This window comes from Copidosoma floridanum, unplaced genomic scaffold (genome assembly GCF_036245765.1).
Source record: "Copidosoma floridanum isolate Cflo_tuat_1 unplaced genomic scaffold, Cflo_Japanese_pri ptg000040l, whole genome shotgun sequence".
NCBI classification, from domain to species: domain Eukaryota; kingdom Metazoa; phylum Arthropoda; class Insecta; order Hymenoptera; family Encyrtidae; genus Copidosoma; species Copidosoma floridanum.
Window position 1 is genome coordinate 7,238,856 of NW_028321917.1, and position 25,571 is coordinate 7,264,426.

General features: G+C 39.7%; 1 protein-coding gene and 1 non-coding gene across 5 annotated transcripts in view; one reads left to right on the forward strand and one right to left on the reverse strand.

The window, feature by feature from the left end:
* The window catches only part of fra (neogenin protein frazzled), a 111,320-nt gene that overhangs the window by 59,830 nt on the left and 25,919 nt on the right, over positions 1–25,571 (reverse strand). The gene's annotated exons all lie outside the window — the stretch shown is intronic.
* Positions 9,208–9,281, forward strand: TRNAK-UUU (transfer RNA lysine (anticodon UUU)). Its single transcript has one exon. It is a non-coding gene; the product is annotated as a tRNA-Lys (tRNA).

Consider the following 25,571-nt stretch of genomic DNA (forward strand, 5'->3'; position numbering starts at 1 on the left):
CGAAAGCTACTGCCCATCAAATCGTTCAAATCGGAAAAGGAGCGGGATGTATAAAAATTGCATACATGTCAGCCACGTCAACGTTGGAAGAAGAAAATGCTATTTCGTATTATCCATTATCTTTCTTTGCGTTACACACACCACACTTTCACGGAAAATAGCTTTTGCGCGGGTAGCTTTTATCAAAGGGGAGGGGAGGGTCTTTTTCACGTATAATTTTTCAATTTTCCCCTCTCCTTCTTCCTTTTCTAGGTGTGCAGTGCAGTGAAAGTGTTGTTTTTTTAACCTCTAGCTGAGCTCCTTTGAGAGGGTGCCTTGGTAACAGTATCCGCATAAAATCTAATGGACCATCTTAAGAATCAGTACTGGTTCACAGGAGTACATCATATTTATTACTCATATAATCATACTTACGTCATATTTTCGCCAGAGTAAAAAGTATATATCAGTAGATACTGTTCAGGAACAATAACTCAATCTTTATATTGTAAATTATGATTATTTTCATTTATAAATGCTCTGCTGAATAGGAAAACTCACTGTTAAGAGTCAAAGAAAAATCCTGTTTTTTTTTTTTTTGCTGTAACTTAGCCAGGAATCGTTTTCCATGAGCATACATATTCCGGAAGTACAAAAACAGAAAAATATATCATTGAAATAGAACTTTTATCGTATTTTTGAACACTTTTTTAGATGTACACGTATAAAAAAAAAAAAAAAAAAAAAAAAAAAAAAAAAAAAAAAAAAAAAGTTCGACGACAAGCCGCTCATATACTCTGCAGCCTCTTCCATAAGCTCCACACTCGAGTACCCACAACCTTTTGAAACTCCAAGAGAACTTTCTCAACTGTATAGCATATTTGACTTCTTTGATCTGCTCTAGCGATAAATATATATCTGCTCCATGTGGTTTTAAGATTTAAAGAGAAGAAAAAAAAAAAGAATAAATGGTAGAATAGAGAGACGTTTTGCACCGAGATCTTTGATGTTTATGGTATTCAACAAAAGACTTGTGAGAAAAAAAAACTTGTGTGTTTTCGTATACCTATATAATTTCTAAGAAAGGTATGTACAAAGAGCGAACGATTGTCTATGCGCGGCAAAAAAAAAGTGTTTTCAAACCTTTGTACTCTTGTAATAATTTTTTCTCTTTTTTTTCAAAAGTAAAAAATACTACAGCACCTTTAATAATAATAATGAATAAAAAAAAAATCGATAACATGTGTTCAATTGAATGTTGCAACGTCTACGGCAAACGAGTACACGGGACATATCAATTTCGTGGACCACGAGCGCGTAAAGAGTGCGATAAATAAGAAGCGGATAACTTCATTATACTAAAATATATATATGTGTGTGTATATTTTTCGAGCCAATCAAAACGGAAAAACAGGTAAGTGAGTAACATTGAGCGTGTCTCACTGATCGGGCCTCAATAACCGAAGCCCCCCTCGACTTTTTACGAGCGAGTAAGACTGTAAACGAGCTCGGCCCTCCAGCACAAGCGTATACGCATACCTGCTGAACAGAGCCAATAAAACGAGACGACGTATACACGACATAAAATTAAAATCAATCAGCGCCTCTACACACGGGTGTACACGGCCAATCAAAAAATGAACGTCATGGGCTTACCTCGTACCTGCCCGAGAAAACGCGTGCTGTGGCTTTTCAACTACCACCACGTGAACAACAACGGAGTGTACGTTGGCGGTGGGGTGCCGTGCATCCGCGGTGTCGTCGGCGTGATTAAGGTCATAATCGCGTTTCCGCCGCTCCCCGAGCGATAACGCGGACTGGCTCGCTCGAGCTTTTTTTTTTTTTTTTTTTATTACCATCCTCCGTGGTGATGTTTACGATTTTGCGATCTCGTGCTTGTCGTTGCGGCCATTTTGGAACTCGCTTGGCAACTTTGTTCGCTGTGGGGTGTAGTCGTGTTTTTTTTTTTTTTTTTTTTTTTTTTTTTTTTAGTTGTGCCGAGAAACCACCATTGATTGTGCGAATCAGTGAATCAGTTCTCGCGTGCCTCCGGTCAATTAGTTCCGCGCTCATTTGGTTACTTTTTTTCTTTTTCGTATGTATTGCTGATTTTGACGAGGAAATGTGCGAGGAAAATTTCAACTGACAACTCTATCTCGATGACCGCGCTGATGGTAATGGTCGTGATTTATAGAGAGCCACAGGGATACTTAAATAATTAACAATACATTACGATTTGAAAGAAAAAAGAAAAGAAAAATTAGAAGTATTTGAATATTAATTTGTTTACAATATTTTATAATTGAGTGGATATACAAAATATTTTGCACTTATCTGCCAGAAAATTTATTTTCCTTAGTTTATATTAAAGCAGTGAAGGGCTGCATACTTTAAAAGAGATTGAAAAAGGTTTTAAAAGTCTCGATGGTATTTTCAAGTCACTGAAAGCCACATGGAGAATTTGAAAAGTCGCGCAAAGTCTTTCAAAGACTACGAAAGTCTCAAAAAGTTTTTAAAATCATTTCAAGTCACATTATGAAAGTCTCTAAAAGTTTACAAAAGACATTAAAAGGTTTTTAAGTCGTCCAAGACTATTCGTAACTTAAAAGTCGCTCAAAGACTATAGTAAGTGTTTCGAAAATATTTAAAAGCCACTAGAAGTCGCATAAAAATTTTGAGGGCTTTTTAAATTTTGCGAAATACTTTTAAAAGTCTACGAAAGATTTCAAAGTCGCTCAAGACCTTTGATGACTTTAAGTCTTTGATGATTTATTAAAAACTGTGGAAATTACGGAAAAATTTCATACGAGCTCAACCCTTCCGTGAATAACGACATAATTTTTCTTAGCAAAAAAATGCACATTATTTAGAAAAAATTGTTTTTCAAGTTCATTCTACTCAAGCCCGGCAATAGCTAATTATTTTTTTTTTTTTCTCTCGAAATTCATCAGCAAAAGTTTCCGCGCAACGAGCCGATCGTTGAACCCCACTGGGGCTCTTGATTTTCCGGGTAGTTTGATCGTGGGCGACGCCAGAGAGGAAAGAGGGGAAAAAAATTAGATTTTCGCCGATTGGCGGGACTGCGTGTACAAATAGTGCGTCGTTGGCACACGAGTTAACTTAATTAGTCGTCGTCGACTGGACCGGAGAGCTCGTGATCGTTTGTCGGGGAAAAAGAGCGTAAGCGCGGAAAAAGCAAGGAAATAACACTTCGGCTTGATTGATGTAGGTTTTACCTTTTTTTTTCTTTCTTTGTTTCCGGAAGGCATGAAATTTTACGGCGTTGAAATATCGAGTTACGTGTAATGGCACTTGGAAACAAAGCTCTCGGCTGCTCGTCGCGATTTTTTTTCATCAGCCGATCGAAGGTGTCAAGAACGTCATAAATCCTATACATCGAGCTACACATATTAGCTATAAGTTTGTTCTCCGAACTATTGTATTCAATTCCACTTGGCTCGAATGTCCTTTGTCGATTTCCGGTGCACGTATACACAATGATATGAAATAACTAAATTTTACAAGAGAAAAAAAAAAAAAAAAAAATCGCCTCGCTCAAAGCTTCCAAAGTTTGAGAGGAACCCCCCAACAGGTTTTCGTTTGCATCCTTTGAAGCTTATAGTAAGTACGTGTATAGAGCAAACACGCAAGAAGAGAGGGATCAGTTGAAAGGCCGGAATAATAATTCGAGCGATTTTCATTTCGTTCATTGGTACAGGTAAACGCGAGAGCGAGATCCGTCAGTTCGTTATAATTATATCCGTGACGTGTGTATCAACAAAAACTCAAAGGTATACGAAGGCTATATTATATATTTGCCGTATTTATCGAAAAAGGAGAAAAAAAAAAGGAAAAGCAGAGGAAAATAAACAGCCGCGAGCGCCGGAAAAATTAATTAATCCGTCGGATATACGCGGGAGCAAAGCAACAACTTTTCCCCGAGTTTGACTAATCGATCGAACGTACATGCGAGAGAGAGAGTACACATATACGATTTGAGCTTGAAACGAGCTGTCATAAAAGTGTCGAGCGAACAAAAAAAAAACGTTCAACGCGCTTACCAACACACACGCACATATACACACCTGTTCGTTCATTCGGGAAAATGGAAAAGCGGGTGGTGGTATATAGAGGTAGGTGCAAGCTTCCTTCGCTCGCTCGGCTTTTAATCGACGCTGCAGGCGTTGATTCCCGTGCGTTGCTAATTACGCGACGCGACGACGCTTCCCCCACCCACCTATGTGTACCTGTGTACATGTATATAGGTACGTATATACAATAAATATATTGTGAACCCTGTAGCATCATCCACAGCTTTCAGTAGTAGCACCGCAGGCCGGAAAATACACACAAGCCGATGATAGGAGGGAAACCCATCAACGAGGACGCAGGTACGTATATATGTATATATATATATATATATATATATATGTATACAGTATTACCCTCATCGCAGGATTTAGACGTGCGTGAGCGACGAGCGTAATTTTCTCCTCGGGAAATTATGTAATCCTGTGTACATTATCCACATGACGCCAGTTGGTGCGCAACAGTATGGTGGACCAACAGCTGTGCGTGCTACACTACAACATAATATTGTACCTTACATTTATACATCAGCAGCGGTAACAGCTTGGTGCTCTTGTTGATAAGTGTATGCAACTACACAATGAGCAACAGAGTATATATATATATACACAAATATATATATATATATATATATATATATTTGTGTGTGTGGTATAGTTCTCGTTTTGCAAAACACATCATGAGTTATAGGTACAAACAGAGCAGAGTTGCTACTGCACACATATACCCTTATACTTATTTTACCCGTGAAAATGTGAGTGTTATGTGTGGATTTTACTTGAGCGTACGTACACGTGTGTCTAAATAAGACACTTTGATATTCCTCCTAAGTGCGTACATCGATATAGGTAGGTATGCAAAAGCTCTTCTTCCAACTAAGCTGCGCGCACTCCCTTACATTGTACTTGCCAAATCCAATAGCCAATGTAAAATTACACCCATACATTATAACATCAGTATTTTTTCCAAACTCTGGATTCCACGAGTAGGTATACAATACCGAATGGATTATTGACGATCGGAACAATACGCTGATTAAGTGAAAATACGGTGAAAACCGAGTGCTTCCGAAAGCTCGACTTGCGACGCAGTACACAGCCAACGTGGATTCGGCTGAACGCACGGATTGAAGGAAATTTAATAACGCGAAGAGCGAAAAAACCAAAACAAAGTGTATATATATGTGTACGTATCGACAGCTGCGGAGTTGAGAGATATTTCGACTTTAATTAGTGGGAGTAGCTAGCGGCGCGATAAGTAATTCACGCTCGGTGGTTATTATTATACGGGTGTGCATGGGTATATACAGTGAAAGCGGTGGCTCTCCTCGAGAGTGTGGCTTACGGAGATTAGAAAGTTTTAATGGCGTTTTCGGGGAATAAATACAAACTTTGCCGATTTTTCATTGGTGTATGTATATATGATATGCGAGTGGCTGTTTTAGGGGGGGAGGAGAGGGTAATTACATTGAAATAGTTTCGAGATTCGAGGTTTGGATCATTGAAATCGAGATAATACAAGTAGGTGTACCTTTTTGGATGATGATATATCGGTGTCGGGAGAGATTTTTTTCTTTTTAATGCGTTCGCATCGTGAGAAACTTTTGCTGCGATTTATCGCAATCGAGAATCACGTGGCTTCATCGATGAAGCATCAAAAAAGTTTTTCAGAGTGGAAATTAATTAAAAAGTCTCTTTATACGGTAAAATTACATTTTGTTAAGCCAATTAGTCGCATGTGCACGCGATACCGCGTCACTCACCGGAGTAATTATAAGCTATCGGGTCCCGATATCCGCGATGGCTGAATATTTGATCGAGCCGGATGGATTTTCATTGGTTCATTTCACTAATGGAAACATTAATCGGATTAACTTAAATGTATTTTGTAATTTGTTGACTCAAGTAAAAAAAAAAAAATAAATAAATAAATAAAAGTTAAAATAATACGGATGTCAAATGTCATTGGAAAGTTCATGCTTTTCGCTTTCAAGTTTGCGGAAAAGTTTGAGATTTTCTCGAATTTGCATGCTATGATGAATTTTGACGAGTTGGTAACTAAGAGAAAAAAAAGTGCCAATGCAACCATCCAATTTTAGGTGATATGTACGTATAAAAATTATATTAAAATACGTAGGTAATTTAGATCATTGAAAAAAATGTACCAAAAGTAAAACAACTCTCGCAGTATGCATCATATCATTCAACTTTGGGGAGACTTTGTCAACCAAATTTGGGAAAAGACAGTCGCCAGAATTTGTTTGTTAATTTAGCCAAACGGTTTTAACGCTGTCTAAAAATAAGGTGACATTAACAAATCAAAAGTGGCTTTTTTCTCTCCCCCCCCAACACGAAGACAGTCAATCACGGTAACTCTGCGCGCCTACATAATAAAATATCGCAAGCTCCGTGCAAAGTGTCGCTGAGGGAGCAGCCCCCCCATATACACGCAGTAGGCACGAGCGCGTGTACAGATGCTCGAGTTATCTAATCGAGTAAGGTGTCGAATTCGATTACGCAGACATCCGAGTGCAAAGTTAACCCGGTCAGATATTATGTTGGCGCGGTGAGTCAAGAGGGAAAACCTGAAGGGAGGAGGACACACAATGTGGTGCACGGGCACTCCGACGCGGGAGAGAATTGGGCATTATGTAAATATTGCACTCGGAGCTGGAAGAGCACGCATCGCTTTAATCCCCGCCACAACGATGGCCCACTTTCTTTTGTCTGGCTCCGGAGAGGAGGGACGTAATGTTGCGGATGACGGGCCATTTTTGCTGACGCGGACGTGGTGGTACTTTTCTGATGAATAGGGATTGAGATTGTTTGTGAGTGGCTGTCTCGTCGCTTGCACACAAAAATAATCATACTTGATGCTCGGTGACGAATGAAACGCCGAGGCTGTACGAGCTATTAGGTATACTATTATGTCGTTATTATTGTTTCGGTGGATATAATGAGGGTATTTGGTGAAAAATCGTTGGATACAAGCTGTAATTTAACAAACCGTTACGCCGGCAGCAGTAAAACATGTCAGCCTCGAGGTGCCGTCGTTTTAAGGGATGCTTAGTCGACTTACCTGTAACAAAAAACAAAATAATGATAAAAGTTCATGGTGATGATGGTATTTTTTTTTTTTTTTTTTTTTTTAATTTTAACGCAAAATAAATGTGCAATGTGACCATTGGAGGTGAAATAATTGTGACGTTGCGCAGTAAAAAAAAATCGTAAATTATTTTAAACCTACCGGCTTGTGGGCAATAAAAATACTTTTACGTCTCATAAAGTATGAGTATAGTTCTGGAGCCGTAAAAAGAAACGAGCGGAGGAAAAGTTTTCAGTGCGCGTGTGATTTATGCAAATATTCTCTCTCATTTCGCTTTCGTAATGTCGATTCCGCTTGAAAATATGTGGATTTTGAATAATTGGTTTGGATTGAAAAGAAAAAAAAAAAATATTGTTGATCAATAAATTAGGTGACTGTGAGTTGGGCGTACAACCAGTGAGTTCGATAGTTGAGGGTTTGCTGATTAATTATTGTATTTTATACTTTAGTGCGGGAATCAAACTCTTATATCCATGCAGGCACGAAAAATTTAATCAAGTGTTAAAAAAAAGACCTTGTTGACAAAGGATACTTCATTTTGTTTGGCTGTCAACAACTTGGAAATTATGTGGACGCACGTATAAATGTCATTTCGTAAGACGCAAAAGTTAATTCTGTAAACAAGCCCACGTTGTGGACAAATTGAGGTACGCAGCCTCCCTCCTTTATTTTGTACGGATACAATATATATACACACCACCTTCTATCCACTCCCAGTCACTTTTATCAGTCGTTCCTCACCTCTGGGTGATTTTTACAAAATTATAGTGGACCCGGCACGAATAAAAATTGGTGATTCGAAGAGATGCACATATTTATGCGAGAGCAAATGGGTCGCAATCGCAGTACGGCAATACCGTATAAGTATGCCTGAGCGCAGATGCTCTTTTACTCGTCACCGAAACTCTATGGATAAACCGGGATAAACGTAATATATGGTCTTATCTTCGGTTTTTTCTGGACGGATATATTAATTTGCGAATGGATTGCAACTAACTTTTCGAAAGAGGTGCTTGCTCGTGGGTGTACGTGTTGGGTATTTGAATTTTTAATTTATCTTTTAAAAGCACTCAAAAGGTGAATTATGGTGAAGTGAAGATTGATCGAATGTAAATTGATTGCAATAAAAAACTTGATCAACAAATAATAGATGTTTCATTTGATTATTTTATTTTTTATCAATGTATGGGACGGACGACAGCCACATTCGCTACATTATCTCCATGGTCTTTGATTTCCAATACTATGGAAAAGCCTTGATTACCATAGGAGCAAAGGGAGCAACCATACTTTTTATGATAAGATTAAAATGTTATTTTTAGTAAAATTTATATTCTTCCAAGCGTATCGACGGATTTACGATTTATAAGCTGTGAAATTATTTTTTGTTTGTTTAATTATTTATTAGGTGATTAAAATAACAATTTATAATTGTTATACTTGTTCATTTTTTTCTTCAAATTATAATCATTTCACGCGATTTTAATGTAAAATTTAGTTTCGTTGATTGTGACGTGTGCCCGAGTTATTACTATTCAAACGTCACACTCAGCATTTAATTTAATTCGTTTACATAAATAAATGGATGAATTTTGTGTTTTTCATTAAAAAAAACATGATTTTTCCCGTAATAGAAAAAATATCACTTGTAAGATTCCATGTATAAGCAAGCGCATTTATTTTAGGTGAAGAAGGGAAGCCACACACACAAGTGTCATGTCGTGTATAGATACTCACGAAATAACAAGGTATATATGTGTTCCTACACCAACCGTACCCGCATGGCGACTCGATCAGCGCACTCGACAGTGCCATGCGCTGCGTGACGAGTATTTTTTTCACCACGTGCATATTATAGCAACGGTTAATTAATAATAAATCTAAAATATATCATTAGTTTTGATCATTTTTTTTTGTTCATCATACGTTAAACAAAAATATACATCTATGGTAAATTCGTGAAATAACGTGAAATAACGTGAAATAGAAGAAGCGCCCTAAATAATGTGCACGGGAAGATATCTCCCGTAGGTAGCTCGGATAGCTCAGATAGGTAGAGCATCAGACTTTTAATCTGAGGGTCCAGGGTTCGATTCCCTGTTCGAGCGACATATTTTTTTCTTTCTCTTGATAAACAGTTTTATTTTGTTTTACTAGTTATAAACTGTTTGTAAGTACTGTTATAGTTAGTTAATTCAATAAGTATTTAATTATTTAGTAAGCATACTCTACGTAACATTAACTCAATCAAATATTGTCACTCAGTGGATTGTGTTTGTGTTATATTTTTAAGGATTTAATGTTTATAAATTTTAATAACCCCACCAAGCAAACAACGTGATTCATCTTAACCAACCTAGAATGAATAAAAAAGCACGTGAAAATTTTTAAAAATAAAACTATTGATTTCATATCAGGCGATATGTATAGTGCTACTTTTTTTTTACGAGAGTTACATGAACACACGACTGATTAGAGAAGCTAAATCCAACTTTTGACAATATTTTTAGTTAACCGATAACAATTTTGCCAAACGCTACGGTCACTCTTAAATTGCAACTAGCCAGTTTATTGTGCACTGGGCCAACCAAACCATGGACGCTGGCCGTCGACGCCAAGCTATGGCCCCAATCTTCATAAAAACAAATGTAAACTTACTTATTTTACGAAATAGTAGTAACAAAAGACATACAACCAACGAGTTACACTTTACGCGAGAGTGACAATCGCCTGGTTTGCGAAAACCTATACTGTTTTGAGACTCAGTGCGCAAAGTTATACATATTTTTCCGATGCACACATCATAAAGTAAGAGGAAAGGAACCTCGGAGAATTAGCTGCTATTTTGCATTTTATTGTTCACATGCCTCATTTATAAGAATATGATGCATTACTTTACATTTTTTACATTTATATGAAAGTGTTACGTGGGAATTGTGGAGCTTGGGGGTGTAAGGGGAATGCACGTGGAAGAAAGTATATGTCCGTTTATTAGTGCTTTTATTAGTTTATTAGGGAGAGCTGATAACGCTCGGGCCCGCTGCCGAAAGGTGATGATCATCATACTCTGTATCCGCTGCTCATGCGCCGTGAGAGGTGAGTCTTGGGCGCGAACTTACAAAGGCTCTAGATACTGTACGTCACAAAAGATCGCGATTTTTAGAACTGGCTTTAGGCATAAGAAACACATCTTATTTTTTTATTACATGTTCTTTTTTTTATGTTGAATTCAAAACTTTGAAGCTGGGACATTAATTTAAGCTATGATCATCAGAACAATATGTACAAGATCTGAGCTTATTCACCGTAGAAGCACAAGAGTTGGTTTAATTTTGAAGCCTGGATTTTCACAGTTTTTCCACCCGTATCGAGGTTTGAGAAAAATTTAAATTTTTGCTTTCACTGCTCGGTCAGCTATTCTTCCAAGAAAATAATTAATTGTTCAAAAGTTGGAATGGCTTTTTTCTGTACCCTAAGGAAGTTTCTTAAACAGAAAAGTTCCCGAATTGCCTCAGGAACAACCCCATTGCGTTGAATATTTTGAGAGTCAGTGTGTGCAAAGCTACATGTTTTGTCTTGTGTACACCCAACTTGTGCATTTGTGCACGAAAAGTGGACATTTTTGTGCAACGAGTAGATGAAAAAAAAAAGAAGATACTTTGACAGTTCTACTAATACTCGATACCAAAACGGAACCACGTGATTCACCCCGTAAAGACCCACCACGACACATGCTTGTATGGTATAAACCACCGGTTTTGAGCGCGCGGTGGCTCAGTCGACTAGGTCGTGGATTGGCACGCGGGAGACCGTGGTTCAATTCCCGGCCAGTGCGACTTTTACGGGCAAAGTACCTCTGTGTCTTTCACATGTGCTTTTTCACCACGCAATGCTCCTCGAGGAGGGTTAAGGCGACCTTCTCGCAGCAAATTTGCCTAATTCCCCCCTACCCCCATCCCAGTGATGGGAGGCCTCCCATCCCTCTTCCCTTCCTTCTCCCAAGTGCTAAGTGCCCATAGTAGTGCCCTTATTAAAAAGGAGCCGGACGTAGAGCACTATAATATAAAAAAAAAAAAAAAAAAAAAAAAAAAAACCACCGGTTCTCTCCACGGATCAGCGAAAAGAGCTTTGAATCAACGTACAGAAAGACAAGGATGAAATTAATCACCGTGAAAAAAACTGTGGGAAGAAAGTGAGGAATCGCACCCAAGTGTATAGGGTACTTGGAAAAAAAAAAAAAAAAAAAAAACTAACAACGAAAGAGTCGAGTAAATCCGAGAAGGGAAGCGTATATACACTACTGCAAGCAGCGATCAAATTAACACGGCGACGGGGAGGAGGAGGAGGAGGAGGACGATCGGTTCGAGCGCGAAAGCCGAGAAGGAGGAGAGAAATTTATTGGACTCGTCGAGTCTGTCCGAAGCCCGTAGATTGCCATCTCTCTCATACACTCGCATCGAACGAGGAAGAGAGGGGAAGAGGCAGATTTCTCGAGATCGCGTACATATACACGGTTCGACAAATAAAAAAAATAAAAAAAAATACAAAAAGAGCGAGAAATCGAAACGCGCCCGAGGAGAGATCGATCGCCGCGCCGTCTTATCGATCATTGGGCGATAGAGCCGCTGCACCTCTCGTCGTTTCTGCCGAATTTAACCCAATAAGAGAGACTCGTTTCCACCGACCGAGCGGCCGAAAGCAATTTTCCCCCAACAGCGAACTCCTTTGCTTGCTATTTCCCTCATCTCTCTCTCTCTCTCTATAGTCCTTTGCTCCCCCATAAGCACGAAAAGCCAAAAGCACGTGCATGAACACAACGTACACACACCACATCTGAATTTTCCAACCGCAGACGGAGAAGTGACGTCTCTTAGGGTCCGTTCTCTCTTTCTTCCATTCCTCGGTTTTTATTGCGCGCACATACACACAAGGTATACCTATATCGTATACTGCAGTTTTTATGTTCCGGAGAGGTACATACTATATATGTGATGTGCAGCCCTCGATAGAGAGAGCAACTGTGGCAAAGTGCCCTGTATTTGCAGTCAAGGCCGATGATGGAGGAAACAGGAGAAGGGAAGCTCTTAAGATCTCGGAGGGGGAATCGGGATATGGAATTTGCCGGGAAATAACGCAATTTTTGCCGAGCTAGCAAGTGTTAATCGAGTTTTGCCATTTTCCTCTCTCAAGTGAGGGTGTCGGCTCGAGTTGCGAAGTTTCGGCGCGAGAGACGAAAGGAGGGAGAATAACGGTGGTGAAAGCTCCAAGACGGGGGAAAATGAGTTACTTCCGTAGTTTGCCAATTTTGCAAGGGGGCGAGGGAAAAAAGGTACGGTCTGTTACTTTGTCGCTGATTTCATTACAACACCATCGGCGTCCACACGCAAAACACGTACCATTAGGGAAAAAAAAAAAAACTTTTTTCTCTGACTTTCAATATTTTCCATTACTGCGCGTACGAACGCGTAAATATAGTGAAACTATACTGTGGGGGTTGGTTTTAATTAAAAATGCAATCCACTGCGGGAGTAGAGCTTGAAAAAAAAAGCAAAAAGAAAAGAAAAAAAAGAAGTAATCGCGGTACTCCCATTACACTCCGCCACCTGCATATTCCATCGACGACGACAAAGACACGGAGAGAAAGAAACGTGCCTCCCTTTTATCTGTGCGGGTGCTCCTCTCCCACCACCCCTCGGTAAACAACACCATTCAATTACAAGAGCGCCCGGCTCGGGAGCGCTTTTCCAATCGCAAAGAAGCGCGCGATGACTCCTCCACTTGATGTAAATAGTGCACCAAAGGGATCGAGAAAGGATCGAGTGAAACGAAAGTTCGATTATCAATTGTCTACCGGAGCTTTCTGTCTGATGGCCTATTTTTTCTCCCTAATCGATTGCCGGTGCAAAAAATATAGATTATGGTCACCCCCTCCCCCCGACCTTTTGCTCGTTCATCTAATTCACGTGATAATTACTCTGTACTTTTTATCTTGAAAAATAATTAGACGAGCGACCCAATATTATGTCGTCGAGCACTGGTAAACGTGTAAGAACAGGTACACACCTATAGGCAGCAGATTTTCCCGAGAGCAAGCAAGTAAATCGGAAACGACGACGACCGAAGCACCCAAGCTTGCGGGAAAAAAAAAGGAGCGACGACGACGACGACGGTAGTGGAGAGAGGTGAGATATCGAGATCCACTCGGTCGTGTGATTTTATCAGCTCGTCAACTAACGTATAGCGGTGAAAATCGTTGGATTGACTTTTTTTTTTTTTTTTTTTTTTTTTTTTTTTAACTCTCCTACGCGTGTAAAATATCTCCCAGGGTAATCAAGGTTCGACAAAAATCACTATTCACGCGGCATACCTGTACAGTAAGGAAATGTAATGAAAACCCGTGGTACAGAGAGAGAGGGGGGGGGGGAGATTAATTCGCGTGACGTAATTTTGCGGCAGCAGCGGGACTCGCAGACTGTAAAGAGAGAGAGAGAGAAGGGCGAGGAGGGGTTGGAACCGGGAGGGGGCGGGTGGTCTCGTTTTAATAATGCAGCGAGAGCCGGGGTGGCGAGGAGGAGACCGACTATAGCGCAGCACTGCTTCTCCCCTCCGAATTGTCGTCTCTTCCGGGGCTCCCTCTTTCTATCTCTTGGATTTTTTATTAAATACCTCGGGGGGCCGGATGTATTATCATCCCGGGAAGGAAGATGAGCCACCGGTGGAGAAGGAAGGGAACGACGCCGTTGATGGTTCTGGGCTCCTCCTCGCGAAGGGTCTATAAATACAAAGCGTTTGCGGCGCTTTGGAGCAATTCACGTGTGCGTATGTGCTTTATCCCATACCGAAGGGAGGGTCGAGGGGGGTATATGGAAACTTCGCGCTCGTTGTTTTTAACCATATTGTTTGGATATTTCTGCGCGTTTGATTTGTATGCATTGCAGCTAAATCTTACATAACTCGTATATCTCAATGTAAGGACTGAACAGTAGGGGGGGGGGCAAGGGAGCTCAATTTATGAAAAACGTGACAAAGAAGTTTGCTGTATAGGTATAAGATACGATTAAAAAGGAGCAGATGAAAAAGATTTCATTTCAGTTAATTAACGAAAAAAAAAACAATTCTATCTCGATTAAACAGTCGAGTGGAATGGCTCACAAGATATATGGTATTATTTTTTTCGCGATTCGAAAGACCATACGCCAATTCCTCTATTCTACCAATGATGTAAGATCATAAATTCAACAAAACAATGACACACGGAGATGGAAAAAAAAAGAGTAAAGATTTCCCACGAGGGAACTACTCCCCTATTATTACTGCCTACATGTGGGCACGCTAACGCAATAATTTAGCTTCAACAACAAAACAATGATTGGATAGCGCGTGTTTCTTACTCAGTAACAACGATAAATCATGAATATCCACATCGGGCGCGCTTTTTAATACACACTCACGCTAAGCATATACAGCCTACTCCCAATACTCTACACGAAAGAGTGTAACCGTTTCCCGCGAGGTATCAGAAAAAAAAAGACTTGCAGCCAAGGAGGAAGGAGCGTGCAAATCACCGCAAGATTCGAGGGGAAGTTGGTAAAAAGAACCCTAGGTCGTCATCGTACCATCCGAGGAAGGGAAGGGTACTCCCTTGAAACGAGAGCAGAGTCAACAGAGCGTCGTCTGGGTGGCGCGTGCTCCTATATACACACTAAAAAACAGAATCAATTAATATTACAAGTTCCACCGCGTGCCCGGCGACTCTTTTATATAATATTTGATGGACAAGGAGTGCACGAAGCTTTCATGCAGCATGTAAAAAAATAATCGTTCGCGTAGAAAAAAAAAAAAAAAAAGAAGAAAGAAACCACCACACCCAAGTAGTGTCGATCGCGTGTTTATCGCGGTCATTGGTGGGTATTCATACGGATACCGGCGGTATAGTTAATTAGGAGCGGGCAGGCATGCCTACGAGTTAGCACCGCCCACCTATATGTACGTTATCACAATTGGCCCCTCCCCCCCCCCGCTTACCCCAAATAGCTCGTTCGTGGCATATTTTATCTCAATTCGACGCGATTATATGTAATCTCTCGCCGGCTGGACTCGATGAGCTCTCATACACGCCTGCGCGTAATCGCGTCTTGTAATTTTTGATTCCTCCTCCTCGCGGGTGCGTGCGCTTGTATAACGTAACTATAATAGGCCGAGAGCGTGGGATGCGCCGTATAGTACGCCTGTCTCTGCACTAACAACCACTTTGAGAAATTTATCTATCCGTGTCTTAATTTTCTTTTGTGTGCAAGTTGGTTTTTTCTCCTCCGATACTATACTTATTTTTCTCCTTTTCTCTCGAGTACTGGAAACAATAATAGCCGAACGATTAAAAATCAATATCAGGAGCTCCATTCTAACATATACTCATCTACGATAGATTTTTTTTTCTAGATCTCTCGAATCTTGGGTATAGATTAGTCGGTGTACCATCGTTTATATGTAGGAGGAGCTATACTTACACGAGCATTAACGTAGGGCGGAGAGGAAAAGAGGAAAAGAAAGAAAAAGAAAATCTACACCCAAGAGAGAGAAAAGTGTCCTTAATAAGTACGTTCGTAAATATAAATGTCTTTTCTACTCAAAGCTGTGAAAAATTGTACATACTACTATACTTTAACTTGATTTACATTGTACGCATTATCTATCCCTTCCCTCATTTACAAGTGGGAAAATGCGTACCATATCAATAAGCATTGTATAACCCTTTGACGAAAATGTACATCTTTTGCAAGTGAAGCATCGCTTAATAAAAAATAAGTAAGTCAATATACATTTTAATCAAAAGCACTATCTCCAGCTGCCAAGGGCAGTAAAGTCCCTCCTCCATTGTTGCGTCCCCAAAAACTCTTCGACCTCTCACTAGTCGGGTGTACAGAAATCTCGCACTTTGATAGAAAAAAAAAAAAAAAAGTGGCGCAGATATCACTCCCGAAAAAAAGGCACGATGCATCATCCACACACAGGAAAACCCCATGACGAGAGGAGGAATAAATCCATCCCGAGCCTATATACATCACACGCGATTCGGCATAAATCACATACACGACCCGCCCGTACTTTCGGTACTTAACGCGCACACGCAAACGACCACTTTAAAAGCCGAGACACGAAATAAAAAAAAAGGGGGGAGGAGGGAAGAATAGGGAGCCTCGGCGCGCGGTGGTCGCTCTCCTCCAACCTGCGATCTACAGTCTACAATCCTCTCACGCGCGCGCTCCTCCATGAGACCCACGGTGTACACACACACGCACGCACAGAGAGAGTGACATCAGCTAAGCGGAGGGAGAGAAAGAAGAGTGAAAAAGAAAATCTGATCTGATCTGAGAAAATGGCGTTATTGGATTGTTAATGTGTTCGAGCATTGAGAGTCGAGTTTTAGGGTTTGGTCCCTGTTCCTAGCGCCTTAGAGGCGTTTTTACCCGGGAGAATTTTGATTTTTTGATGCAGTAGTTATGTCTGTTTGTGTTTTGTTTTGTTTTCATTAAACTTCCAAATTTTTGCTAGGCAAGTTTAGTTCTGGTTGGTGATTGGTACTGAAAAAAAAAAAATTTTTTATCCTGATTTCGTTATGTTTAGAAGCTTGTATTTGATGTTGTAAGGTATATCTTCTGCTCGAAGTGTTGTGAGGTACTTAATTGATTCAACGCGGATGTTTGAATAGAATTTGGCGCTGCGTTCTTTTAGAAGCTGTTTGAGATAGGGTATGTTTGTGATTTCATGGAGTTATGTGAATTTTCGTGCTTCTGTGAGCTCCAGTGGCCATTCTTAGGCACCTGTTTTGAATTTTTTGGAGTTTGACCAAGTTTGTTTTAGTAATTAAGTTGCTCCAGACTGGGGAGGCATATAGCATTGCTGGCCTGATGATAGTTTGATCGGGATCAGTGCTCCAATTGCTTCATTGACTTTCTGGGCTGTGTTTTCTATGTGTTTGTTAAAGTTTAATTTGCTGTCCAGTGTAACACCGAGGTATTTGGGTATTTGACTCATTTGCTGACTGCGATTTCCTCGTTGAAGACTGTTATTTTGGGTTGGTGTGATTTGGAGTTTTTGCTGAATAGTATGCATTCTGTTTTTGCTTCATTTATTTTTTTTTTTTTTTGCTTTCAAAGTATTAGTCTTCTAGTAGTGGAGAGTGTTGTTGCAGGTAGGTTAAAGCTTTGTTTTTCCTCCATGAATGACTGTAGTAGAGTGTGTCGTCTGCAAATTGTCCACATTTGGCTTCGTAGTCATGTGGGATGTCGTTGATGTAAAACAGGTATAGGATTGGTCTTAGTATGGATCCTTGAGGTACACCTGCTGTTATGTGTTTGATTGTTGAGTTTTCATTTTCGGCTTTGACCGTAAAGGTTCTGTTTGCTGCTTATTATTTTGGTTAAGTGATTTGGCATGTTATATTCGCTAAGGAGTTGTATTAGTCTGGCATGCCAGACTGTGTCAAAGGCTTTTTCTGCATCCAAGAGTAGAGCAGCTGTGTGTCTGTTCATGTTGAAATTGTTTTTGATTTCGAAGATTAGCTAAGCTAGTTGCATTTCAGTGCTTCTGCCTTTGCGAAAGCCAAATTGTGGGTCGCTGAATATTTTGTCTAGATCATGGCTTCTCATTCTATTTAGAATAATATTCTCAAGCAGCTTGCTTAGTGTAGGCAGTAGGCTGATCGGTCTGTAATATATTACTTTCTTGCTATCTTTCCCAGGTTTAGGGAAAGGAAGGATTATTGCCTTTTTCCAGATATTAGGGAAATAGGCAAGTCTTAGGCATGCGTTGTAAATATGTGTAAGTTGTATTAAAGTTTTGTTACCTAGATTTTTAAGTATTATATTAGAGATTTGGTCTTCACCTAGTGCCTTGTTTTTTTTTAAGTTTTCTTATTAGCTGTTTGATTTCGTTTGGCGTGACCATGGTTATTTCTGAGTTGTCATGATAGCTATTCTTGATTTCATTGGCTGCGTTTTCAGTGGCTGCATTAAGCTCTGGTGTTCCAAAATGGTGAGTTAGCTTGTGGATTTGTTTGAAGTTGGTGGCTAGTGCTTTTGCTTTTTCCTTACTTGATAGTGCTATACTTTGATTTTGCGGGTTTTCTAGTGGTGGGATGTTAAAGCTGACTTTTTTGGTTAAAGCCTTCGTCATGTACCAGAGACAGTTATCGTTATAGATTGTTATAGATTTTGTTATTTATGACCATTGAGTTTTGGAGAATATCATGGAATTTTTTCCAATCTGTGTTTCTGCAGTTTAGTCTGTTATTGTTGTTGTTCTGTTTGGAATTTTTGGAATTTAGAGTCAGTATGCATGATAGGTGGTCAGAGTTAAGTTCGTCAAGAACTTGGATTGTTGCACCTTCTCGGATGTTTTTGACCACTGCGATGTCAATTGTGGTAGGTTCAGCATTTGCTGTATATGGTCTAGTGGTGGGTACTCCCGGATCTATGATTGTAATTGGTCTGGTAGTGGTGTAATTGTATAGAGTTCTGCCATTTTTGTTTATTTTTTGGCAGCTCCACGAAGAGTGTGTTAAGTTCTTCTTTTGTGATGTCGTTTTTGATTTTCTTTTTACTGTCTGGTGGTGGACAGTACACTGAGATAAAAGAAGGCCCATTTTCAATTTTTATACCTATAGATTCAATTATTTTAGTATTTGTGATGATGGCGTGGTGCTTTAAAGCTGTTTTGCATAAAATGAGGATTCTGCCTCCATTTGATGTTCTGTCCTTTCTGTAAATTAAATAGCCATCCATCTTAAGTTTGATGCTGTTGTTGAATTTAGTTTCACCAATTCCCATGATGTCGATGTCGTTTGTATGCATGAAATGTTTTGCTTCATCCCATTTTCCCATGAGACTGTTTGCATTCCAAAATGCTAGTTTAATTTTTATTATCTTTGTGTATGTTGGGTGCAATCGGGTTTTTACCCTCAGGCTCGCACACTCTAAGAGTTTGGGCTAGTGTAGTCATTTTAGTTAGCAGGACATCGATATCTATTATTTCCTTGATTTTTCCATAAGCTCTACTATTTTAATGAATTTGTTTATATCTTCCATTTCTGTAATTTGGTCTGGTAGGGTATTTTTAGATGATTGTTTGAGTGGTAGAGGTGGATAGTTTTTGGTGTCCACTTTGGGCGGTGCGGCTGTTTTGTTTGTGGCCTTGGGTGTGATTTTTGGGTTGGATCTGGGTTTAGGAATCATTTTGCATTTGGAGTAGCTTGCAGGGTGGGCTTCCTCGCAATTTGCGCACTTTGGTTCTTCGTCTTTTGTCTTTGAGCATTCTGCTGTTAGGTGATTTTGCCACATTTGACGCATCTCGGGTCGAGGTTGCAATTGCTTGAGCCATCGCCGAAGTTTTGGGCATTCTTGTTTTTGTAATACTCCCATGAGATTTTCGTGTAGCTTATGAATTTGATTTTTTGTACTTCGCTTAGATTTGTTTGGCTGTTAAATTTAAGCATTCTAACTGGGTAGTCTAGTGTGGGTGCGAGTTTGTTTCTGATTATGGTTACAGTTTGGCAGTTTATGTCGAGTTGTTTTAGTTGGTTTATGATGTTTTGCTCCTCGACTTGTGCTGGTAGGCCTTTGAGAACTAGTTTCTTACTGCTGCTCCAGGACGGCGAGAATGTGTGGAATTTGATGTTTTTGGATAGTGCATGGCTTTTGATGAGTTCATAGTCGGCTCTGGCGCTAGTATAGATGTAGGTGTTGTTGTTTCTAAATTTATAATGTATTGGCTGGCAACAGACTTTTTTGAATTGTTCTGTTGATTTTTCTGGGTCTAGCATGTAGCCATGGATTATAATTGGGGGGATGCCCTTTTGAGGTGATTTGTTATCTTGAATGTCTTTGTTGTCATTGCTTGTGCTGCTGGTGTTGGTTTTTTGTCTTTCATCCTCTCTTTCTTTGTCTAGGATGCTGTACTTATTCGTAGTCTCAATTTGCAGAGGGGTGTCAGCGATCTTACGCTTGTTTGATTTTGACGGTTTCACTTGGGTGAAGGTTCCGATTTCTTCAGAGTCCATAATTTTTTAGCGATTTTGTTCTAAATTCTGGGTTATAATATCTATTTTATGGTTAGGCCTATTTACCAGTCCAGGCCCTGCGCCCTGTGGGGGGGCAGTCGCTACTTGATTTGTTAAATCCGCGCGCGTTTTAATGCTTGCGATGTGCATCCGGCAACGTCGCAAACGAGACTCTGAAAAAGAAAAAGGGAAAGCATATAGTATACATACGGTGGGGATCTACGGAACGAGCTCGAAATTTCCACGCGCACACGCCCCCCATGCAGGCCCTTTTTTTGTCCAATGGGGCATGAGAGCGTGAGCCGGCTTCTTTTTTTTTTTTTTTCAGGGTACATGGGCACCTATACGTGGTCCCCCCGTCAATCTGGCACCGCATGACGCGCCAAGACGCCCGAGGCGCTACACACACACCCATCCACCTTTTACTCCTTCCTTCCTTCTTCTTGTCTCGGATCGATAGCTTCCTCTTCCCGTGCCTTCCCCCCGCGCGCATATAATCTACCAACACCATACACCCCTCTAATGCATGTCGGACCCCCCCCCCTTCCCAACACTGATGCCCCAAAGCGAAGCTCACTTTTTTTTACGACTCCAAAGTACTTGCACACACACGTGACAGTGCCAGCGAAGAGGTTGACGATGTGACGAAGAAGATCGGGGTGAAACTCATATATATCCACGGAGGGGCCGTAACGCTCTAAAGGGTTGCGTCAAAACTCATCACCCGAGAGGCGTCAAGGCCGGTACGGACGCTGGGCTCTTCTGTCGTTACTTTTCCCGCCACAGATTTTTTTTTTCCTGGTTCGTTCCATCTCTCGTTTTTTTTTCTCTCTCTCTACGGGTTATTCTTTCCTCCAGCGCTTCCGGAGAAGTAACGAGAGATGAGGAACATTCGAGCGCGCACTCGGAGTTTGATCAAAGCACACACAGACACTGAACAGCGCAAGGGGAAAATTCTGCCGACGCATCATTGTTATATATACCTATACGTGTGGATATCTTATGAGGCAGAGAGAGAGAGAGAGAGAGAGAGAGAGATGGGTTTTAATGAAATTGAACGGAGGCTGAGTAAGTACATATTATATATACTGTATGCAGTAGCGAGTACGTGGCACGGACCTGCGGTGAGGGGAAGCTGCTCTCTTATCTGCTGGTATGCGCGCGTTTAGGGAAGGAAGTTTGCTTTTGAGGGAGCCGCGCGGAAGCGAGCGTCGTTAATTGTTTGCGCGAATTTCGGGGGTATATATATATATATATATATATATATATATATATATATATATATATATATATATATATGTATACATCGTATGATTTTACGAGAGCTCAAAGGAAACTCGGGCGCTCGTTTTTTCTTCTTATTCGGTGATGGTATGGAGATAATGTTGTGTATGTAATACTTAGGGTGGCCAGGAATGCTATCGAAACAGGGGGATTTGGGCAAATGTATGATATTGGATTACACGCTGGATTTTCTATTTTTTTTTTCAATTTAAATATCTGTATAAACGGGACATTTGTATAGTTACCTGTTATTTTTCATTGTCTCCTGATGGTTTTGAAATTTAATTGCTGTGCCACCACAAAGACACAGGTCTAACGAGTACATACTGCGAATCGAATTGTGTAATTTTCCGTAACACTTTTTACTCTCTTTCATCTGGGTAATTTTACACTTTTTAAGTGTACGTTTGTGATTTACACTCTTAAAAAGTGATGTTTCAACACATGCTTATGTGTATAAATAATAAATACACACTTGAAAATTGTCGTAAAATTACCCAGATAAAAGAGAGTAAAAAGTGTTACGAAAAGTTACACACTTCGATTTGCAGTGTATATAGCAATTATTTATATATACAGTAAGTGGTAATAAAACAAAGGTAAATCGATCGCGAAAAGTATAAACAATGAAGGGTTATTGGAAAGAAAATCTCGATAACCACCACCTCGATGGCACACGATGACAACGAATGTATAGTATAGCACAGGCAAGACCAATATTATACAGGTAATATATATATACCTATTCGGTTGTTACAGTTGAAACTTTGATCGACAAAGTTAGCGTCGAAGTCACCGGTGGCGGTGACAATTAAGTAATACACCGTATACGCATATCACATAAATGTACGCGTCTCACATCGAGGGTGTATTTCGCGAGACGACACCACCCACCACCATCATCAACCATCATCCCCATCTGCAGCGGATCGGTATAACATACATTTGACTTGTTGTATTGGGTGACGGGAACAATCAAAGCCGAAATTCTCGTTGCAGGTATAGATGGGGTAAAAATAAATATGCTAATCGAGGGCATATGCAAGAGGAGGAGGGCGGAGAGAGAGAGAGGATAGACCACAAATCCAAACCTCGGTGGTCTCTCGGGCAATTTTCGACGGAGACACCGCGGAAAGAGAATCGGATTAACCACGCACGCGTGTGTATATGTTGTATACATACATACACACACATATATGCTCATTGTACGTGATGGACGCGTCTTCACGCATATAAACGCACACCTATACATCTATATATACACGCGGGCCCCAAGAATCATCGTGAGAGAGCGAGTCAACGCGCGACACATATATATACAATATACATACGCCTAAGGCCGTCGGCTCCGTGCCGATCGGATATTATAATAATCCGACGCGTAATCCGAAGCCGTTTATGTGCGTACGCGCGTACCTCCACCCGAGAGAGAGAGAGAGAGAGAGAGAGAGAGAGAGAGAGAGTTTGGGATACATAGACGAAACAACGAAGAGAGACTCGCGTATACGTAAGCCGATTAGCGCGAAAGACAGCCAGAGTTGCTCTCTCCGTTGCTGCATCCTTTTTCCTTTCCATATATATATTTCCCTTTGCTCACACACACACACATACACGCGAGGAGGGCACAACACTCGCGTCGTAAATTGCCGTGGGCGGTGTTTTCGCGCGCTCACTCTACTCTCCCTGTACATATATGTGTGTAGGTACGTGTGGAGCGCTTGAAAGAAAGAGAGAGGAAGATGGAGGAGGGAAACGGCTGTCTTTCCGCGGTATATACAGTCACCACGCGCCGCTATTTTCCATTTTGCGCAATCATACATGTACATACTTATTCAGGTAAATCCGAGCGCAACTATACACGACATGTACGGGCTTGGTATATATACATATGTAAAAGAAGAAAAAAAACCCGCGTCTCTGCTCTTCGGAGAGGAGGCTTTTTTTACGAAACCAATTGTTTTTTCACGTTTTTGTAGTCATTTTTTTTTTTTTTTTTTTTTTTTGAAAGGAAACTACTCTACACAATGTGCGCTCGCGCATATACCTCATAAACTCAAGCCCTTTCACTGGCTAGCGACTCGCGACGATGATGTCTATATACTCATAGTACTATATAACATGGCGCTCAAGCATGAGTGTATACTATGGGTATGATGTATCATTTACATAATACATAATATTGTAAGTATATAGAGAATAGCTCCCAGGAGCTCGATCAGATTTAACGAAATAGTGGTACTTTTATACCATGTTTGCGTATATACTTACGTATATATATATTATGTAAGAGGATATTGGCGTTTTTGTACTTCAAAGGGTCCTGCTTTCGTTCTCGTCGTTTAGCTCGTGTGTTTTCCTTCCGTCGTGGGGTAAGCGGAGTACGAGAAGTATATACACACATGCAAGAGATCGTTCTCTTCTTTGGTTTTTACGGTCATGTTCTTGTTATGATAAGGAACGTCTTTTTTTTTCTTACGAGATTTTATCCCTCGGTATGTTTTACTGTGTATTTTTTAAGTCAGGGATGACGGAGTGGCATGTACTTGGGTGGTGGATCTGAAAATTTTGGGAGATCTCGTGAAAAAAAAAAAAAAAAAAAATGATGTTATTAAAACACAATCCAATTATTATACAAAACATTTTGTTGAATCTCAATATTAAAATATAAAATGAGGATTCAACGCGAAAGGGTAGGTATATATAAAAAACTAAATAAATCTACATGTGCAACATAATGTTTTTTATTTTTAAGCAGTTTAATATCGAATAACATTATATTTTTAAGATATTTTAAAAAATTATCTCTTTAAAAAAAACACCAACTGTTTGAATTTGAATTTTTTATTTCACATAAAGCGCTGATTGTAAAAGTCCATATTACATACACACTAATCGTTTAAATATTGTGTTTGTTTAGTTACTCTAGTTAGGTTTTAAAATTTTTTACATTTGATTTTTTATGATAAACATACACCAATAAAGGTATTATTAAAAAACGATGACAAAACTTATCTTTCTTATAGGCACTCACTCCCTCTGTTTAGAGTAACGAGTAGAGTTTAGAGTTTTTTTTTTTCGTGAAATAAAGGCGAACAAAAGGTGAAGCTCGAGGTGAAGTATACTATGTAAATGTATCGAATGACTATTTGCGTTTTTATCGTATACTGTTCACATCCAACACGGTATGAGGTGTTCTCGCCAGAAGCTTCATTCAGTTACATAATGTATTGCAAAGTTTTGGGTTCTTGAAACATTACTTAGGATGAAATGCAAACTAAAATCGAATGTGGCGAAATTTTAGAGATGAGGAAATAAAAATTTTGTATGTAAAATTCTTTGTATCTATGGTAATAACATCAAATTACTGCATGCATTTGAAACATGCAATAAGTTCATTTGATATACATGTGTAGTTGGCCATAACTTCACTACTTTAGAACAACAAAGTTTTGTAGTCTATAAAACTCTGGCCGTTTATTTGATAGTATAAGTAGTATAATATTATTCCTCAAATTTATAGAAAACCATAAATATGCAATAGCTAAAAAATCTTCCAAGTTGGTATTTTTCTCCATTAATAATGTCATTAGTTCTTGGGTTCAACATTCATGAGCTTCATACGCATAAAAACTATTAGAAATAAAAATGTTTTTTTCATTAAAAGTTCTATTGAGTGTTACTTTGTAAATGAAAAAAATGAAATTTTTTCTCTATAGGATTAATTGGAAAAAATCTTACAAGGAGTCCAAGTACTTATGTGCTTCACTAATATTATTGTAAGTAAAAAAAAAAACTTGAACGAAATTACTTGCATTCTAATTATGATTTTACAAGCTGCGAAAGATCATCCAGATTTTAATGCAACATTGAGGCAATGTATTGCACGTAATAAACAATACATAATTTGATTCGAAACTAAAAAGCAAGAAAAAAGTATAACCGTTACGCGTGCAAGCCACACGATTGAGACTAATTTGAAAGTTCACCGAAGCATTAAATTCGTGATCGTTATTATTTTCCCTGCTCGCACATGGGAAAAATTTTAATCCCCCTAATT